The sequence below is a fragment of the Anastrepha obliqua genome, chromosome 4 (genome assembly GCF_027943255.1).
Source record: "Anastrepha obliqua isolate idAnaObli1 chromosome 4, idAnaObli1_1.0, whole genome shotgun sequence".
NCBI classification, from domain to species: Eukaryota; Metazoa; Arthropoda; class Insecta; order Diptera; family Tephritidae; genus Anastrepha; species Anastrepha obliqua.
This window is the reverse complement of record NC_072895.1, coordinates 93,707,210-93,728,208: the sequence shown is the minus strand read 5'-3', so window position 1 is coordinate 93,728,208 and position 20,999 is coordinate 93,707,210. Positions and strand designations below refer to the sequence as shown.

General features: G+C 37.3%; 1 protein-coding gene across 1 annotated transcript in view; it reads left to right on the top strand.

Annotated features, from left to right (window-relative positions):
* The window catches only part of LOC129243760 (uncharacterized), a 54,130-nt gene that overhangs the window by 18,040 nt on the left and 15,091 nt on the right, over positions 1–20,999 (top strand). The window contains exon 2 of the mRNA XM_054881040.1: positions 18,585–20,915. The gene's annotated coding sequence lies outside the window, so the exon portion shown is untranslated. The remainder of the gene's footprint in view (positions 1–18,584; positions 20,916–20,999) is intronic.

Genomic DNA, 20,999 nt, shown 5'->3' with positions numbered 1-20,999 from the left:
GCTATTAAGCAACACGTTGATACTAGTTTCTGACCGTAGGTAAATGTAGCTCAACTTGCAGATCCAAGAATATGAAGGAAATTGATTTTTTTTTTCGTAAAATTAATTATAAATAGATAATCAAATGCTTCACAGCCTTTGTTCTTCCGGCTAAAATATATAAAAATATCGTACCCTAAATAAAAAATAAAAAATTGGAAGTCGGCTCAAGCAAAAGGAAAAAAAACCACCTTGGGTTTTGAAGTTTTTTCTTAGTCAGTTCAATACTATAAAAAAATTATACTTTTGACATATCTATAAAAAAAACTGTAAGTCGGAGTTTAGTAATTCTTTTTGATTTTATTGTTGGTTCTATTCTGGAATTTAGAAATACCATTAAACATTGCGTAGGTGGTATGTTGCAAATTTGACTTTTTTCCGCAAAATCCCCAGTGTGCGGCGTCTTGGGAAGGACTTACTTACTCACCCTGCGTCCAGGGTCGCCTGTTTTGAGAAACCTCTGCTCAATGCTCTTCAGCATAAGTTTCCATTTTTCGCTTCTTTTTCGGATAATATTTCTTCAGGTGTAAATACACCAATGCTCGCTGCATACCTGTTCTCTCTATGTTCCACCTCTCGTATTTAAAGAAGGTGTGCGCCGCATCATCATACTCAGTATCTCCATATATGCAGTTTGGTAGGCTCACTTTTCCCATTCGTCACAAATACTTGCGAAAGGGTCCATGTCCAGACAAAAACTGTGTGAGGTAATAGTTAACCTCACCGTGCTTTCTTTCTACCCTCATTTTTAGATCGGGTATTAGTCTCGCTGTCCATCTACCGTACCGTTCAGAGTTCCATCTTGCCTGCCAAAGTGTGAGCGTTTGAGTTCTAATATCGGAGAAGCATAGCACTGGGTTTCCTGAGATTTTTGCCTCCCATCTCCGTTTGCGCTCTTGTGCTAGAATATTTATAGAGATGGTTCTGCTGATAACTAAAACCGCTGCTTCAGATACTGTTCTGTATGACGAAGCCACTCTGAGAGCGCAGGTGCGTTACACAGATTGCAGAGTTTTTCGCCGGCATTGCACTCTTAACGAATCTGCCCATATTTCGCATCCATGTAAAAGAATGGAGTTCGGCGTGTCCATTAAAAGTTTTCGCTTGTTTTGCGTTGGACCTCCAAGATTTGCTATGAGCTTAGGTAACATACCACTTATTTGGCAGCTCTTGTGGCAGCATGATTTGTGTGCGCCCACTAAGTTAGCCTTACGTCTAATTGAACTCCTAGGTATTTGACCATTCTTTTTGTCGATAAATTGTCATGAAGTACTTGTAAGTCCACTTTTAATGGGATACGTCTGTTGGTTAGAAGGAATAGCTCTGTTTTCTCTGTGGCCAGCTTTAATCCATGGTTCTTTAGCCATGTCTGAACTCGGATCATGACCTGATTTACCTTCCTTTTGGCTTCGCCAGTGTTTCGAGCGATTATTACAACTGCAATGTCAACTGCGTATCCCACTAAATGCACATCCTCAGCCATCTCTATTAGAAGGATTTCATCGTAGTTTATATTCCAAAATTCAGGTCCGAGTTTTGTTTTTTGTAGAAAAAAATTTGTAGAAAAATTCCTTCTTTAAGGCATGCGCTGACTTGTTTGCTTCATTGACTTGGACTCAAGTGGTTTGGTGACGAGTCCGAGGCCAACTCTGAATGGCAGATAATTTTTTATAAGGAGGTTTTTCTTGGCAGAAATACACTTGGGGGCTTGCCATTGCCTGCCGAGGGCCGACCGCTATTAGAAAAAACTTTTTCTAGCATTTTGGCCACTTCCGAAGGGTAGTCACGCACCAACCCATTCGGTTACGGCGGCCGCTGGAAGTGAAGTAGCTGAAACATTATTCATAAACTTCCAATGTTTCGCAGTTCTTCGTTCAGTTCCATTGGTTTTTTCATTGCCTGTGATTTGCTTAATACGTGAAATGACGTGAAAATTAAATAAACCCACAAAAAAAAACTTCTCTCGAATATTTTAAATCTATTGTCATCGTTCAAATTCGTGTCTCGGGGCGGTCACGATGAGAGACTTATTAAATGTAGTATTTGTTGTTGTTGTAACAGTTTACCAAGCCCCCTTTGTACAATGTAGTCACCGGTCCTCATAGTCCATCTGTGGAGTTTAATACCCATCTGAAAGCTGTCTGGTCCAGTAGATGTAATTGTGTTTGATGCTCGATCTCGTCAGTATAGTTGAAGAGATATCTCCTGATTCAACTGGCAAATGGATCAGCCTCCAGAAAGTGTTTGCAGGGGTAGTTCCCGTAATAGCAACCGAGCAAGAATCGCTCGCTGAGCATCTTACCATGCTCCTTTATCGGGAGCATCATCCCGTAATTGTTCTGATGACAGTATTCTGGGAGATCTGGAGCTTAGTCCACTGCAAATACCTAGTAACAGGCAACCAGTGGGCGCAGCGTTTTGCAAAATCGATCGGCCAATAGCTTTTAATGTCGCCAGTAACATTTGTCTGTCTGTCTTTGTCCCAAGTGCTACCGACTAGCGATTTGAGAGCCTTCTTGTGGCTTCGGACCTTAGTGGCAATTACGGTTGTATGCGCTAAGAAGCAAACCGAACTATCAAAGATGACCCCCAATATTTTGGGGTTGTTGAATATCGCAGCCGATGGAACGATGACCTGTATGAACTTTACGACGAAATAGGCATAGTGCAGCGAATAAAGATCCAGCGACTACGTTGGCTGGGTCATGCCGTTCGAATGGATGCAAGCGCTACGGCTCTGAAAGTCTTCGATGCGGTACCAGCTGGTGGTAACGGAGGAAGAAGAAGGCCTCCTCTGCATAGGAAAGATGAGGTGGTGAAGGACTTGGCTTCACTTGGTGTGTTCAACTGGGGCCGGTTAGCACGAGAAAGAGACGACTGGCGCGTTTTGTTAAACTTGGCCAAAATCGTGTAAACTGTTATCGCGCCAATCAAGAATAAGAAGAAGAATTCGAAAAATGCAGACTCCTTCAGATATGAAACATCAATAGAAAAAAATTTGTTTTCGTTGCAGTTGCTCCTTGCCCAGGCAATGGCAAGCCTCAGTTTTCATGGTTTTAAGGGCATCTTTGTTCTTATTCATTAAAGGTGCTCAGCTTCTACGCCAAAAAACCGCCTTAAATGTTAGACATTGGGCCATTGGTTATCGAAACTCATTTATATGGAATAATTTGTGCGCTCAACTATAACAACTACTTTAGTCAAATTAAGTGCACAAATATTTGCTTCATTATTGAAATATGCAAAGATGTACATATGTAAATACGTACGTATGTATGTATGTTTGTATGCATTAAATGTACTTGACATACCAACTACCATATGGCTAATGCATGTGACATTTACGACACCACTAACTATAATGGCTTTGATAATGCCATGTAACCACCTCGCCACCTACTCATAACCGTTGTACGGGTTGCACGCTTTCCCCTTGTAGCGATGAGACAGTTTGAGGGCCAACTCTTTGTTATCTAATGAGATTCGAGGGGTTTAGAGGACAAGTAGGACACACCACTGCTACAAATTGTTTTTGTAATGAGGTTTATTAGGCATGTCTGGCTGCATAGTAAGTGAATAAATTCTTTATAATAGCAATTTTGAAATTTTAGACCACAAATTCATAAAATGTCAATATTGAATAAGCTTCATTGCCTGTAGCAGATTACAATATTTATATTATATTATACGTACGTGTGTATGTGTGTGTGCACACATAGGTACCTGTATTGTTTTTGTTGTGCTGCTGGTATAAAATATACATACCGCAATGTATGTTGACTTTTTGCTATAGTGTAAAAATTTTCCACTCAAATTAATTCTATTAACTGACATTTCAGTAGGAGAAATGTTCCTGACATCTTGTCAACCGAATGTGCACACATACATGCATACACACATATGTATTGAATATGCATAAGTATGTGTTGACACGTGTCTAAAGTTTACTTGGGCTGCATATACACACATGATGAAAAGTTATATAATTGATATTTAAAACTAAATCGAATAAGTTTTTCTAATTGCGGCTGCCTCGTTGTTGTAGCTTAAGGTTTGGAATTTTCTAGTAATTACTTGGCTATAGATGCTGGGAAATAAAAACGTTGTTCAAACCGATACACAGTGCAATTCTAGCTTAAGATGAGATCATTAAAACCCACAAAGTTTTCTGCATTTCTAGGTAACATTTTTTTCACAATCTAATTTTTAAACTATGTATGTATCTGCGCGTTTTTCGAAAAGGGTGAAAAACGGTTAAACTATTTAATTAAGCGAAATAATTAACTGGGGCGTTTATAGTAGAATTTCACGAAGAATATTTTTGTAGAATATTTTAAATCATTAGCTCCCTCAGAAAAATGCCGTTTTGACCCTTCTTTAAAAAAGTTTGAAAAAGAATGCGTTGGTAAGGTCGTTAGAGGGTTAAAATGTTCTACAAAATTGTTCCCCGAAAAATTTTATTAGGGGTCTTCTCAGACAAAATCTCTATAAAAAGAACATAAAAGTCTCAAGAAACTAAAATAAATTGTAGAAATTTAGTTTTTTCCAGTCTCCTTGAAATATGCAACACTTTACCTAGTAATAGTAGAAATTTACAAGAAATATTATTCTAAAATATTTGAAGCTCCGTAAAAATAGGGTTCATTTGACCTTTTTTTAGGCAATTTTGAAAGATGTGCAATTGTAAAACCGCTAGAGGGTTAAAAGGTTTTAGAAAATTATTCATCACACAAAATCTGCATAAAGAACACAAAAGTCTATAGAAACTAAAATTGCAAATAAATAATCCGCGGGTCCTTTAAGATGTGCAAGACTTTTTATTCTTTCTATCATAAGTATTTGCGTTGGGAATGAATAAAGTTCCTACCTGTAGCTGCTATCAGTAGTTACCTTTTAGTGTCTTAGAAAAGGGTTTACTTCAGCTTAACTATCATACTTTGGGGGTTTTACTCTATGTCTCTAGTACTCTCATCCTAAATTGGTATCCTTCCGCCCCCAGACAATAACCCGACAGTTGTAGCACAGTGTAATGACTATAATTTACTGTGAATACGTTATCACTACTGTGTCACTAAGCCCTAATACAAGCGCTTTCGGAAATGGAAAGTACCTATTAGGGCAAACAAGTCTATAGACAGAGTGTGTCCTTATGGAGTGGTTTCTTCGATATACAAGGCGAAGAAGTAGCCTATAAACGAGAAGAATTTGTAAATATTTTTAAACGGTTTCCGCCAAGGCCCTTCTCACTTTATGTGGGAACTTCTTTTTTATAAAAATTACAAGATAAGTTATCTTAGACCAAGTAGAGGGAGATTACGGAGAAGAAGCGTTAGCGATCTGAGAAAAATTTCCCATTGATCAAATTTAAAAGAAATCTTAAAAAATAAAAAGAAAATCCTTTAAAAATTAGAAGAGTTCGTTCTATGAGATATTTTCTCATTTTTATGATATTAAAATTTCTGCTAGGCATAGAAAAGTAAAATTATCTTTATATGATATTAGTAAAGAAAATTCAAGTTGTATGTAGATTAGATGTACTGTGGTACCAACTTCTATCAGAGCAGTAGTTGCTGAAGTGTAGACGATCTCAAGTGCCACACTGCTAGTTCATCCCTCGCCAAACTGAGCAGAAAGGTGAAGCGATCGGGTCTTCTCAGCAAAAACAAAACTTCCAGTACATTCTGTTGTGATCTTATGGGTGCTCGCGTGATTGTTGGCAGTTTTAATTTCGAAGAGGAGTGCATTTACTCAAGTATTAGCATTCACATTGATAACAAAGCCATCCTTGAGATCAAATAGAGAACCCCTCATGCCAGCGAGTGCTACTTGAGTCTGAGTATGCAGCTGAGTAGTGAAAACCACTCTCGACGAACAAATAGTGTAAGAGGAGAGATTCAAAGTCCTAAACAAAAATTCTTCTTCTTCTTAATTGGCGCGATAACCGCTTACACGATTTCGGCTCACACGATTCTCGTCTTAACCGGCATCAGCTGGACACACCAAGTGAAGCCAAGTTCTTCCGCAAAGGAGGCCTTCCTCTTCCTCTGCTACCACCACCTGGTACCGCATTGAATACTTTCAGAACCGGAGCGTTTGTATCCATTTGAACGACATGACCCACCCAACGTAGCCGCTACATCTTTATTCGTCATAAACCTCAATCAGCTCATCGTTCCTTCGCCTACGATACTCGCCGTCACCAACTTGCAAAGGTCCAAAAATCTTACGCAGAATCTTTCTCTCATACACTTCAAGTGACGCCTCACCGGATATTGTCATCGTCCAAGCTTCTGTGGCATACGTTAGGACGGCCACGATGAGAGCCTTGTAGAGTTATAGTTTTGTTCGTCGAGAGAGGGCTTTACTACTCAATTGCCTACTTAGTCCAAAGAAGCATTTGTTGCAAGAGAGATTCTTCGTTGGATTTCAAGGCTGCGTTACTGGCTTATATTTCACGCACAATTTTACCAAAGGTCCATCAACCTAAATTATTACTTCGGATCAAAAAACTAGTAAAAAAGTGGGAAAATGCTTTTGGCATACATAACAACTGAGTTCCCATATCGGTCCGATCATTAGTTTATTCCAATACTGGCTGTTTGCTTATACTTTGAGCAAAGCCGCTTTGCAACAGGACGAACAGACTGCGCTTCGATTTTGGTTTTTTTTTTCGAAATGACGCGCAATGGTTAGCACGCCAGTCAAGAAGAAGAATAACGGATGCCCTTTTCCTGAAGAGAAAGATTCGTCAGAAAATTATGAACGCTCCAGTATCGACAACTGCTGGGCGTAGGCTTTTTCTGCGTTCGAATGATCAAAGAGAGAAGAACTTGGTCGACGAAGAAATAATCTACTAGCGAGCTTTGTTGAACTCATTCAAATTTGCTTAGGATATTTTAGAGTCCATCAATATGTGAACTTTATTTTAGTGCTAACGGGAAAGAGGCCTACCGTATTTTGTCATCGGTCAGAGTAGTCGCTTTTATGCGCAGCTATTTCGATGCGTCAATGCCTTCAGTGGCTTGCGCCTCAGTTTGTTGGGAGACAAGGGCTATTTGAAAAGCCCTTCTATCATATTTTAAAACTACAAGAATTAGCAACAGGCAACATTCCAGGCGCAAATTTACTTAACTGAATATTATTAGGCATTTTTATTGCAAATTAATCCGTGGGGTATTTTTGGTATTTTTTCAAAATACTCACCGTCATTCAGCGTGAAGGGACCAAACTTTCTACACCTATGTATGTATGTATGAATAAAACAAAATAAATTCCACTAAAATTGTACCGCAACATTTTTTACATTTTCCCAATTAGTACATATTTTATACATCTGTATGTACATACATACATACATACTGACTATGGCTATGCGCATAAGAGTAGGTACTTTTCTCGCAAGCTTTCCTTTCTCACCACAAATTTCTCAAATTGCACTAAAACTATAAGATTTTGTATGTGTGTATATGTGTATACCTATACCTACAAATCTAATTAAATGTTTATATTTATGCAGCGCATTATTACGAAATAAGAAAATTGTAAAAGCGAAAGCGGCTGCCAAAAAATGTTATTCAAGATGTTTCGACGTCAACCAGCTGACGTTGTCAACTAGCAAAGGGCAATGAAATTTGTGAAAAATTGCAATAAAAATTGATAATAAAATAAATATGTACAGGATCCGGCACTCGAGTGTAACCTATTAAAAAGGTCATAAATTTAGTTTGGAAAATGACTTTTATTCAATACAAAGTAAAAAATGTGTGAAAATAATACAAAATTAAGAATCAATTTACTTTTGCTCGATATGACCAACTTTTGCCTTGACTATGGCCTTGAGTCGCCGTAGTCGAATGGGTTGATGCGTGACTACCATTCGGAATTCACAGAGAGAACGTAGGTTCAATTCTCGGTGAAATACCAAAGTTAAAGAAAAACATTTTTCTAATAGCGGCCGCCCCTCGGCAGGCAATGCAAACCTCCGAGTGTATTTCTGCCATGAAAAAGCTCGTCATAAAAAATATCTGCTGTTCGGAATCGGCTTGAAACCATTTGCGGAACAACATCAGGACGCACGCCACAAATAGGAGGAAGGAGCTCGGCCAAACACCCAAAAAGGGTGTAAGCGCCAATTATATATACATATATATGGCCTTGAGATGGTCCAGAAACGAATCGCAAGCTGCCAGAATGTGATTTGCCGGTATTTTGGGCCATTCGCGGACAATGGGTTTTCTTAGCGCCTCGAGACTGGGGAATCTTTTAGTTCGGACTGTGCTCGGAACGTTGTTTTTAGCCATTCTTAGTTCACTCGAGTTTTGTGAGACGGTGCAGAGTCCTGTTGAAACCTCCATGGGCTGCCACCGAAATGTTTGTTTTCCCACCGCTTCAAAGTAATCTCCAGAATACCTTCCCGATAATATTTCGCATTTACCTTGACGCCAGGCTCGATAAAAACGATTGAAGAGCGCCCATCTGCGATTACAGCGGCCCAAAACATTTCCTGTGACGGGTGCTACCTCCTGGTGGCCAATCGATGACTCAAATTCTCGTATAAACGGTCGGTCAAATAAACCCTATCGTTTAGGGAGTTTACGAATTGCTCAACTTGAAAAATTTTCCTCGTCAGAAAACACAATGTTCGGAAATTGACCGCTGTCGACCAAGCGAAGCAACTCCTTTGCTCTCTCAAGTCCGACTTGTTGCAGCTTTGGTGTGAGATCCTGCACCTTCTGGATCTTGTAAGGCTTGACTTTGAGATCATTTTTCAGTATGCGGCGGATGCTACGGTCAGATATTTTCAGTTCTTTGGCCATTTGATTAGCACTTCGTCGTGAATTTCGCTCAAGACAGCTGATTCCCATGCATCAGCTGCGCGAGCGGTCTGATGATGGTTACGCTTCGAGTGACGCACCCTGTACATTTATTAATATAACAATGTTAGAAAAACTTGTGTAAAAATTGGCTTAAGGAAAATAAATAGGATTGGAAATTTTTAGAAAAGCTGAATAAAAACTAGTTTAACCAGGTGCAGGAATGTACATACATATGTGTGTCTGTATGTATGTATATTTTTTCGCTTTGGTGATTTGAATGTCAAGGCGATTTGTTTTGTTTACATTCATGGAAAGTAATTGGCTGATTTTGACATTCAAACCAACAAATTGCAAGGTGGCGCAAAATTAAGCACTGTGGCGACGTACATCAATCATATTTGACACTTGTGTTCTAAACAGCTGCAATATACAAACAGACAAGTATGGGGTATTTTTATGAAGGAGGCAATGATTTGGGTAATGTAGTAATCTACTCTCGAGCCATTCTTCAACTTTGGGAATGAGCCGACGGTTCCACCTGCCTTTTGTTGAACTATCCCATCGTGACTGCCACTTGGCTACGCTGTGCTGATTTACCATTTTTATGAGTTCTCTATGATTTTTTTGGTTTTGGTTCATCGCTTACACTACCAGGTCAAGTGAACAAAGGCGAGCTATGATGAGTGCCGCGTCTTCTGAGACGATTCTGAAGGTAGAGCTGACTTTAAGATCGCACAAGCGGTATGTGGAGTTAATAATTCGCGTGTCTGTAGTGTGTTTGAGTAAGCCAAACCAGACCGTCGCACAATCGCAGCTTTGATGCTAGCGGTCTCCAAATGATAACGGAAGCTTAGTCGAATGTGCCTAGATACTTCACGTATGGCTTTGACTCAATGGTATTGCCGTCAACTTTGAACTCCACCCTTTCTACCCTCTTATGACGCCTGATGAGTATTGCTTTCGACTTATGGGCAGCCAGGATTAAATTTATCGCGCCTAATCATTCCTGCCTCTATAGAATGTTGCGCAATATTTACTACCTCTGTGAACGTTTTTGCGGTCACCACGATTAACACGTTGGCTGCCACGTCGCACGTTTTCATGCGACACCTAAATGTTACCCTGAGGCCACGTCACACATTTTTGTACATTTTAATATGGAATTTTACATAGAATTTGGATTCTCTGGCCTGTGGTGAACATTTTGGTGTATTTCCCATGGCCATTGTGTATTTTTAATGGTACTTTTTTGGATAATAAAAAAGTTGTAAATTAAAATTTGTCTTTTTATTAACTCTTTTAAAAATTAATTCATTTATGAACAAAACAAATATAAAAATATATATGTATGTAAATTCAAATGGAAATCAGTAGAAAAACAATAAACTTAAAATTAAAAATTCAATTTTTTAATGGAGATCAGTGCAAAAATTAATTTTTCTGGTGGGAAAATTAGGAAAACATTCTACACATAGTTGCGGTTTATTGGGCAGTAGGTGGTGGTCCTTTTCAAGCTCTTTCTGGCTGTTACTCTATCAGCAGATTTTTTTGACATGGCATAACACAATACACAAGCACCCCTTATTGTTTTTCCGTTGTCGTTCTTTCTTTTTTCTATAAAATGTTTTCCTTTTGTTATGGGTTCTGGAGACATAAAGTCCAACAAAGCATTTGAAGTCTTCTGTCGGAACTTGGTTATTGAAATTTGTTTGTTTGTAGCCTTTTTATATATTATAAAGGCATTTACGACAGACATTCCTAGTAACAGTTCAAAAGCCACTTTGCGGTTCCACCATAACACCTCTTCTGAGAGTGGTGGCGGTCATTTGATCGAATATATCAACACCTAATTTGGCTTTGTTGTAATCAATAACAGCAAGAAGTTTTTCAAAGGCTCGTTGCCTTCGCTTCCTGGTGGAAAACTAAGTAAAATAAACCAAAAATATCAAATACAACTCAAAAACTAATATACAAAAAATTACTGTCGCACATTTTCGTGCGACGTGGCCCCACAACATGTTTTATGATCTCCCAGGCCATGTCGCACGAAAATGTGCGACACAAAAAAACCATTATAACTGCAAAATTAGCGACCAAAATAAAGTCGCGAGTAGTCAAAACTTATTTTTAGGCACTTAAAAACAAAAAAGAACATAAATAAATTGTTGGCCTCAGGTGACCAAAATTGTTAAATGACACTGCTACTGAACGATCAAAATTCTAAAAAGGCTTTGGCAGCCAACGTGTTAATACATACATCGTCCGCAAAGCCAATAAGTGATGCGCCCTTGTGTACCTTCAGCCGCAATATGTCATCGTACATAGCACACCAGCTGTGACTTTGTAGTCGGTAACTCGAATGTCGTTGTCGTACCGCGGCACTCTATCGGTGAAATACTCTTCCACACTGAAGATACGTACATACATACATATGTAGTTTGCAACATGCATGGAGTATTTTCTTATACATGAATGTATGTATTGTATATGGTATGCATATAATATTTACAATGCATTTTTAACGTAAACATTTTGACTTTACTCAAAGTTGATATTCATCACAAAATGTTGCAATTCGCTATGCAATGCGCCATTCATCGTGAAGCATTGATTGTTTACACAAGACAAAATTGAAAACATAGGATGTGCAGTCACACATACATATGTGCATACATACCTTCGTATTTGGTTAGGAATTTTTGCATTGGCTAAGTTTGTTCGCAAGAGAACCATCGACGTAATGGGCCTATGAAATGCCCAAATATTGCAAAGAAAAATATGCAATAGAAGGCGCCAGCCTATAAATTTTATATGTACATACATATATGCACATGTAGCCGTATGATATAATATTATATGTTGGTGTTGTTCGAACCCATGTACACACATACATACATATACAGTGTACGTTTCTCATAGACCTCTTCTAATTTCGTTTGGCCCAACATGCTGTCGCTGGCACATTCATACATACACACATACTAGGTGCTAGGGATGTAAATTTTTTACGATACTGGTATCGTTATTACGGGATGCGAGGGCGTAGACATTCATTATTTTGTTATAACTTAACTCGAAAAAATCGCATCAATATTGCTTGAGAAGCTCTGCTACCCTATAATAAATAATAAATAAATGGGTTTTAAATAGACTTTTTTATTTAAAGTGAAAATTATTTGAATAATAACACAACAAAAGATAATAGACGCGTTTAGTAATACTTTAGCGTTTTCATATCTACAAGATGAAGTCCAAAACAGATAAGACTGGCGTCATAAAACTGTTTTTGATGACGCCATCTTTTGAATGAGTTAGTGCATTGGAAGTTAGATCTATAGCTGACTTCCAGTGAAAGCTTGGTGACATTTGGTTCAGTGGAAGCGAAGCTATTGCATCCAAAGTGTCAGTATGTTTGTGTCATCGGTTCAAAAATGAGTTTCGCACAAAGAGCTAATATCAAATTTTATTTTAAAATCCGTAAAACGTTTACCGAAACATTTGAATTGATGAAAAAAGTTTATGGCGACGATTGTCTATCTCGTGCCAGAGTTCATGAGCGGTTTACACGTTTCAGAGATAGTTGTGAGGACATAAATGACAATGAACCTACGGGCCGCTCAAAATCAGTAGTCACCGAAAACTCCATCGAAATTATTTGTAAACGACATCATCGTTGAAATTCATGGAATCGGAATTGACTATCTCCAAAACATCGATTTATCCCATTTTAACTGATAATTTGGGCTTACGACAGGTCTGTGCACGTTTCATTCGGCACAAGTTAACTGAGGGCCAAAAATTGCTCAGAATTCAACATTTGAAAGGCCTCATTAAAGAGACGAAAAAAGATGAGAACTTCCTTGCAACATTGTAACTGGTGGTGAAACGTGGTGTTTCCAACATGAACCTGAAACTAAGCGCCAAATTGCCGAATGGAAGACCGCAGACGAGCCACCACCCAAAAAATCGCGTTTCGAGAAGTCAAAAATCAAGTCAAGTCAATTCCATGGGAATTGTCTACAAGGAGTTCGTGCCAACGAACCAAACCATCAATGCAATATTCTATCTTGGCGTTTTGAAGCGCTTATTGCATCGCATTCGTCGGTCTGAATACCGCGAAGGAGGAAGCTGGCGCTTATGCAAATGCACCATCTCATCGATCTACTCTTGTGACTGATTTTTTTTCTAGATATCGCATTTTAACCATCAACCACTCACCGTATTCGCCTGATATGGCTCCCTGTGACTTCTACCTATTCGAAAAATTGCATTTGGCCATGAAAGGAAAACGTTTTGCGTCCGTAGAGGTTGTCCAAAAAATTTGTGCCGATATCCTGAAGGACATTCCGGTCAATGACGTGAAACACTCTTTCGAAAAGCTTTAAGATCGCGCAAAACAGTGTATCGAGGCCAGTGGAGACTATTTTGAATAAATAAACTCGAAGCTCTTGTCGCTTCTATTTTAGCTCAGTCTTGTTTATTTTGGAATTCACCTTGTATGTATGTATGTCAATTCATCAATTTCGCAGATCAGACAGTATCAGAACGTTCCTTGTGTGTTACTGCGTTTTGCAACAGATTCTGCATCGCCGCCTGATGCTTCCAATTCACGGCAAACCTTACCTATGAACGAATGAACGGGCGCACTTAAGAAAATTAGAGGTTTCTAAATCGGTTTGATTTGCGCATATAGCGACGCACACTGGGGATTTTTGTACAGAGATGCGGAAAAAAGTATACATCCCAAAAAATATTTACATTTTTACTACTAACGAAGTTGTATATATTTGTGTATGAAAAGAACATGTCTAAAAACTATTTTTTTTTTTTATTTAAAAAAAATTTTTTTTTTTAATTCATAAATTTTTTTTTTTTTTTTTATTAATATAAGCCAGCAAATATTTACGCACAGGATATATGTAAGTTCATAATTCTGAATTACCCTCAAAATGTCAAAACAAAATTAAAAGTGTTTCGTTATCATTATGCACACAGTAGAAAGCGTTTAGTTATTATCATTGCCAAAAAATAATCAGTGGCGCCTGGTGGCACCTGCAATTGATTAAAACTGAAAGAGACGCTATTAAGCAACACGTTGATACTAGTTTCTGACCGTAGGTAAATGTAGCTCAACTTGCAGATCCAAGAATATGAAGGAATATGATTTTTTTTTTCGTAAAATTAATTATAAATAGATAATCAAATGCTTCACAGCCTTTGTTCTTCCGTCTAAAATATATAAAAATATCGTACCCTAAATGAAAAATAAAAAATTGGAAGTCGGCTCAAGTAAAAAGAAAAAAACCACCTTGGGCTTTGAAGTTTTTTCTTGGTCAGTTCAATACTATAAAAAAATTATACTTTAGACATATCTATAAAAAAAAACTGTAAGTCGGAGTTTAGTAATTCTTTTTGATTTTATTGTTGGTTCTATTCTGGAATTTAGAAATACCATTAAACATTGCGTAGGTGGTATGTTACAAATTTGACTTTTTTCCGCAAAATCCCCAGTGTGCGACGCTAACTGCATGCCGCTTCATTTCTTGAGTTAAGTTGTCTGAAGGAGTATCAGAAAAAGAGCAGCAGAAAGAAAAATTATGTTTTTGGGAAGTTATAGCCACATACCCTTAAATATTGTATACACGCTCTATTTTGTGGTTGAAAGAAGTTCACACACAGGCATATATATGTATGTATGTATTGATTTTTCTAAACGGAAGCGCTCAAACATATCTACATATGTACATATATTTACTAAAAAGTTTAAGTCATTGTTGTTCTTTTATTTTTTTTTTAATTTTTACTTTTGAGGTGAAACTTCTTCGGCGTCGATGGACGAGCGAGAATGGAGAGTAAAATTTCAAGGCCATGCAACGTTTTGGGCATTTTCATTCCGCGAGAGAGAAAAAAGATGTAACGGAGAGGAAAAGGAGAGAGAGAGCTATACCTTATATATATCTTAGATACGCTTTAGGCTATTTTTCCTGAGTTTTTCCTGGGGGTTGCTAATTTCTAGTGAGAAATAACAGTGCCTAGTTTTTGGCGCTTGTTTGTTGGTGCAAACTTATAGGAAATATATTTTTGGTGCCTACTTTTTGGTTTTGTATTTCCTTGGTGCCTACTGTGTGGGGCGTCCCAATTTTTTTGACTTTTTTGGTGCCTACTTTTTGGCGCTTATTTCCGTTTCCTGGCTAGTGCTTGTGCGTGCTATAAAGTGCTATCCATTCCGGCGTCGGATTTATTGGTATTTCCTTCCATAATTTGTGTCGATGCTGCGGTCCCGGAATCACTGCGTTTGGGCGGGTGATAAACGCTCGGAGTAGTGCGCGTTGTTGCCACAGTTTGTGTCCGGTGTTTACCTACACCGGTCGACCCTTCTCCTTTTTTTGTAAATTTTGTCTATTTGTATTCTCTGCAAATGTTGTAATTTTATTTACATACTATATATATTCTTTCTCTCTCTTTCTCATTCTCTTTCGGGTCTCTCCCTCTTTCTTTGCCTGCCTTGAAAGTTTCACTTCTGTTATGTGTACTACGCTACATGCACTTTTTTTTGTTTTTGCTATAAAAGCCAATTTTTCTGACTCCATTTCATATGCTTCGTAAGAAATTACAAAGCCCGAAAATCTCATTAACATCAGGACTCACATCCATAATATGTAATTACTTATGTATGTGCATATGTACCGTTGTTTATGTGTGAACAGAAATGGACCCTTAGATATGGGAAATTGCGCACTTAATTTAATCTTACCAATGCCAATGTTTCAAATACAGATGATAGCCGCGTCTAAGTCAAAAAGTCAAAACAAAGAAAATATTAAATACTATACATACATAAATATTTGTGAACAATTTCAATTTTATTAAAGTGTAAATACGTACTTGAAGTGATAATATTTTTTTCTATTACTTTCATAAATTTTATACAATTTGAAAACAGTGGGGGTTTTCGAGTAAATGAGAAAGTAAAATAATAAAATATTTAAGTACTAACGAACACTTCAAAATATCCTCTTCTCTTTCACGAGTACAGAAACACTTAGTTTACACAGGGCACTTACAATATCGAGTGCATTCAGGGCTAAATCGTATGTTTCCATTAACGCCGACATGATCATAGCCACATAACCAGTGAAGTCCGGAAGAGGAGCCATGGAAGTCTTTGTTGCATTCATACAACACGTCACGCCATAGTTTGAGAACTTATTATTGTTGTTAACGTTGTGGAATCTTTTGCCCGAAGTACTTCCTTATCAAAACTGCGCTTCAGTGCTACTTGTGGAGTGCCAGACTGGTAGCCATTTCATTTCCCCTACTGCCTAATCGGATATTTCTATTCTTTAAATTTCTAAGCAGCTCGAGTTGAGTACTCGACCTTAGCGTAAATTTTTATCCAGTGCATATTTTTTAATGACATTCTTTATAGTCTAATTGTTTTTGCGAGCTCGCTGAAATTCGGTACACGGCAAGCAGGAAAATTTACTCTTTGGATAACTCACATAAGTATATGCAGGGTGATTCGGGTGATTCAATGTCGTTTATTTCCGCCCTATGCTCAAAATTTTATTTAATCGTATACATACAAAAAAAAAAAATATCGAAAATATATATAAATAAATTACAAAAAAAATGTGTTTTAATCCATTACTTTATTGCGATCTGTTTCTTAAACATTAGGCAATATTTTTACTTAAAGCTATTTAATTTATTGAAGAGAAAAAAAATGTATGGAATACTCGCAGTGGTGCAAGCATTTACTAATTTTATGGTAAATAATAATTTAGACTAGCTTATTAGCATATGAGGCTTTTTGAAGATTTTGTCTTGAGTCTGGTGAAGGTTGTGGGATTTGCAATTATTTCTGTGGCAAGAGGGCTTGAGTGCGATTGGATTCGTGTGTTGTGTGATGGGAAAAATTTTGGTGAAACGATTTTTTTTACTCCACATCTATACCTTCTACCAAATGTGTTTTGACATCTGTCAAATTTGTGTTTTGACTTTGTTCGGTTTCTCTCTGTGACCATCTTGCTGCCTTGACATTTCATTTTTAAAATGGCATCAAGCAAATCGGATCCCTGTATGCGCATGTAAAATAAAAATTAAGTTTTCAAACTAAGATATGGCAGCTGATGCTAAGGCAGTGATGGCAGGAAATTTGGTAAGACAGGTATGTTTTAACAGTGAAATTCGCGGTCTCCCCTGACGTTTTTGTTTTAACAGCGGTCTTTTAATACGATCAATGGAAGCTGTAGATGTAGGGTTATTATGTTTTTTTCAGTCTATGGAATTTATGTAAAAAACACAAAATTAGTTAAATGCGAACCCTGGCTATATACAGGATGCGTGGGAACTGGCCCATATTTTGGTCTTATGTTGGTAGGAATGTTAAGACACAGTGTCTGCCTGTCCGTCCGGAAATGTGGGCAAAGAATTCTTGGATTTTGCATTATGATAACGCGCCATCGCACCGAGCCCAAATTGTGCTGGATTATTTGACCAACACCAAGTAAATACCATCGTGCAAGCACCGTATTCACCTCATATGGCCCCATGCGACTTATTTTTGTTTCCTAAGTTGAAGTTACCACTTCGTGGAAGGAGATTTCAATCAATAGAGGAGATCAAAGAGAAGGAGCTGAAGGCCATCCCTTCGTCGGCCTACCAGAGGTACATGGAGGACTGGGTTAAACGTTGGCACATATGTGTCGCTTCAGACGGGTCATATTTTGAAGGAGATAAAATAAATTTGCCTGAAATTTTACTCTGTTTTGTTTTATTTGAACATTCCCGGTACTTTCAGATCATAGGGTAAGTATGGTGAGCGGTAGTGAAAAGTTTAGTGCATTACCCCCATACCAGCTTAGTCCCGATTTACACGAGGAGACATCTGGAAGGGAGACACTGGAAATTCTCTTTTGATGTTTCATTCGCGTACACACGGGCAAAAATGTTTCCGCGACATTTTGACATTTAATACTTTAACATCGTCTGGTTCGGATGTATTCTAGCACGCGCTTACATGTAAAGCAGAGAGCGTTCGACAACAATTTCTTAAATATATGAATGAAAAATGCAAACTGGTTAAATAATAAATAATTTCTTGTTTTTTTTATTGAAATATATTTATAAATTCTTATACTTGAATAAAAAAAAATTAAATTAAAAATACTTCATATGTAAATAATTAACTTAAAATTAACTTGAGTATCTAGAAATGCAGGGAAAAATTAGAAATCAACATAAACATGTCCCATAACTATTTTAAATTATACCTACTTTACTAGCAAAAATAATCGTGCATTTCCCAAGCAGCGTTCGGATGTTTGTCATCGTTGTTATCTTCCGTTTGATTGAAAACCAACACATAACTTAGAATTTTCTTCCACAAAAGAAGAAAACAAATGAAGCAACTGTCAAAAATTGCTTTAAGATAAGAAATACGAATAAGAAGAGCAAAGCGTGTCGCCGAGTACGGGAGACAAAATCCCTTCTCTCTTCCCCGACCGTCCTTCGCCCTTGAACAAAATGTTTCCCTTCTAGATGTCTCCTCGTGTAAATCGGGTCTTATTAGGAGCATTTTTCGTTGCTTATCAATTTATTTTTATACAATTCAAAATAAATTTATAATTATCAAATAAAACAATTTTATGTATGTTTGTAGTTCAATAATGCACTTCATAATTATTTGCTTTTCCAATAAAGTTCATTTTTTCTCTGTTCTTCCAGTGCGCGGCAGAGACGTTGGAAAGGACAATTATTTTGTATTGTGTGAGAAGTGCAGTAAAGAATAACGGTATAATTTTACTTGTTTCAATAAATCATTATTTAAGTAATAAAACCAACAATAAAAAATACAATTGAAAATATAAAGATTTTTCGTGTGTTCGCCGTAGAGAAAAGTCATTCGAAGGAAGTCATTTGCTCGCGATACAACTTTCAAACACAACAATAATAATTTCCAACAAAACTTCCAACGCATTTCACGATACGGAGCAACATAAAAACAACAAAACGATATTTCACAACGCTTCGAAAATTCGTCAAAACCCATAAAGAAACCAAGGAGAGGAACACCTATCAAAACAAACACGCCTAGCGAGTACTAAAGATAAAAACGGAAGTAAATAGCGTTAGTAGATAATAAACATTTAAAAACGCGAATAAAAAAATTGGAAATAAATTTAAAATTAAAAAAACGAAACAAGTATTAAAACCACACACATACATACATATGTACGTTGTGTGAAATAAACAACCACCCAAAAATTCCAAAGGCAATAAAGCGGTAAACATTTTATGCAAAGCAAATAAACAAAAAAAAGTAATTGAAGCGTAATTCTTCATACTTCGTTTGACGCTGGAAACCGAGTGGCGTTTGGGCTGTTAAGCCAGCATAGCAAAACACAACGAGTGTGTGTGTGTGTTTTGTTTTGTCTCCATTATTATTGCCCTCTAGCATCGTCACGTCAATCAACAGCCCGTTTTCCAGCCAGTTAGAGAGTCAGCTGTTTACGACGCAATTAAGATTTGCAAACCCACACACATACGAACAGACGGCTGACGACGGTCTTTTCTGCCATTAAATACCTGTGTAGACCAGGCACTTCACTCTTCAATATACTCGTACATATTTGCACTCTACTCCCCAAGCACTTCTTTCGACTGCTGCAAATAACTGTCGTAAATTGACGTAACAAACTAGCACAGTTGTACAAAGAGGCCATAAATTGGGCAGTGGAGACGTTAAAAGAGAAGACCTTCAAAGGCAAACAAACTAATACAAACACAAGAAAAAAAAATAATACAAACACAAGCAAAAACATCAGCAATAAATACCGAAAAGCGAACTATTGTTATCTTCGTGCCACACTCTCATTGTGGTAACAACAAAACTATACGGAGCATAATAAACACATATACCAGCAAAAAACGAAAAATAAAATAATAATAAAAGCAATACACAAACAAAGCTAGACATTAGCATGGTATTAGCCATACATTAGTGTATACAAACATACACTGATAGCTGACTTGCGCGCTCGCCGATCATCGGATTTGTCTATATATACGCGCTGGCACAATTCGTGGCACAGATACTGATCGTATTCTGATCGTTACATTTAAAGTACATTGCAAATTGCCAGCAATTCAGTCGTGTTTTGACTTTTGTACGTATAAGTACCGAATAAAAAGGACTACTTTGGATCGAGCTACAACCAAGGGGAGCACAACGCACAGAGAGACATTAAAAAGGCAAAAACTAAAAAGAGAAAAGCTTTTAACAGCACTTAACGAAAGCCATTGGGATCGTTTGAATATTCTGTGCTGAACGGTGCAAAGAAAACCGTTTTCCGATGTCGATTAATTCGCCAATACATATTAACTCTGACCTGATTTAAACAGGCAAAAAAAAAAACGACAGGTGTTAATTATAATACCAGTGTTCAACAACAACAGCAACAATATAGAAGAACAACGCCACATAAAAAAGGTGTTGTTTTTTTCGTTTCAGTTTCGTTTTCGAAAGCATTCTTCGTTTACCTTTTGAGTTAACTTTGGTTATTTTTTGTTTGTAAATCAAACACAAAGCTTATAAGTGAGTTTCCAGCGAAAAATTTATAAAATACGTCGAATTAAATAATTCGTTGAAAAAAAAAACACGCAAAACAACTTTAACACAGCAGTAAACAAACAAAGTGACTCATCAAAGGCAAAACAACAAAAAGCAGTGAAGAGAGAGACTTCCAGCCAAAACAAATTCGTCGGCTATCTACTAATTGTGAACTCTACAAACCAAATATTATATATAAACAGTCAGACGCTTGAAGCGTTCGATCATTCGCAAGCAAACAATTGTCGATCGCGTGTCGAGAAGCGTGCGTTAGCGCGTTTAGCAAAAAGCTTCAAAGTTTAATTTAATCAAGTTTGCTGTGTATTTATTCAAAGGTACAATAAACAATATAGAATTGTTGCGTTCTAACGGTATAAACGGTAAACATAAACAACAATCTGAAGGAACAAAGAATTTAATTTATCCGGGCTTTGGCCGTTGTATGGGTAAGTGTAAAGAAATGCAGAAAATTAGTCATCTAAGAAATACTATGTACATATGTGCACACATACATATGTATGTATATATGA